This window comes from Carlito syrichta, unplaced genomic scaffold (genome assembly GCF_000164805.1).
Source record: "Carlito syrichta isolate Samal-C Ts95f unplaced genomic scaffold, Tarsius_syrichta-2.0.1 Scaffold136096, whole genome shotgun sequence".
Lineage (NCBI taxonomy): Eukaryota > Metazoa > Chordata > Mammalia > Primates > Tarsiidae > Carlito > Carlito syrichta.
In genome coordinates, this window is record NW_007080192.1 from 22808 (window position 1) to 23059 (window position 252).

Consider the following 252-nt stretch of genomic DNA (forward strand, 5'->3'; position numbering starts at 1 on the left):
CTGCGGTGGCCAGGAGCAGCCACTGCATTCCAGTCTGGGTGACTGAGTGAGACTCCAACTAAAAAAAAATATATATATATTGTGCACTTATTCTTACACGTTTAAACTTAAGGCATCCTCAAAGTACTCTCTGATGTAATACACCTATCGAGATGCTCTCTCTACTGCTCACAACCTTTTTTTTTTTTTTTGAGGTGGAGTCTCACTCCGTTGCCCAGGCTGGAGCAGTGGCACACTCACAGCCACTGCAGC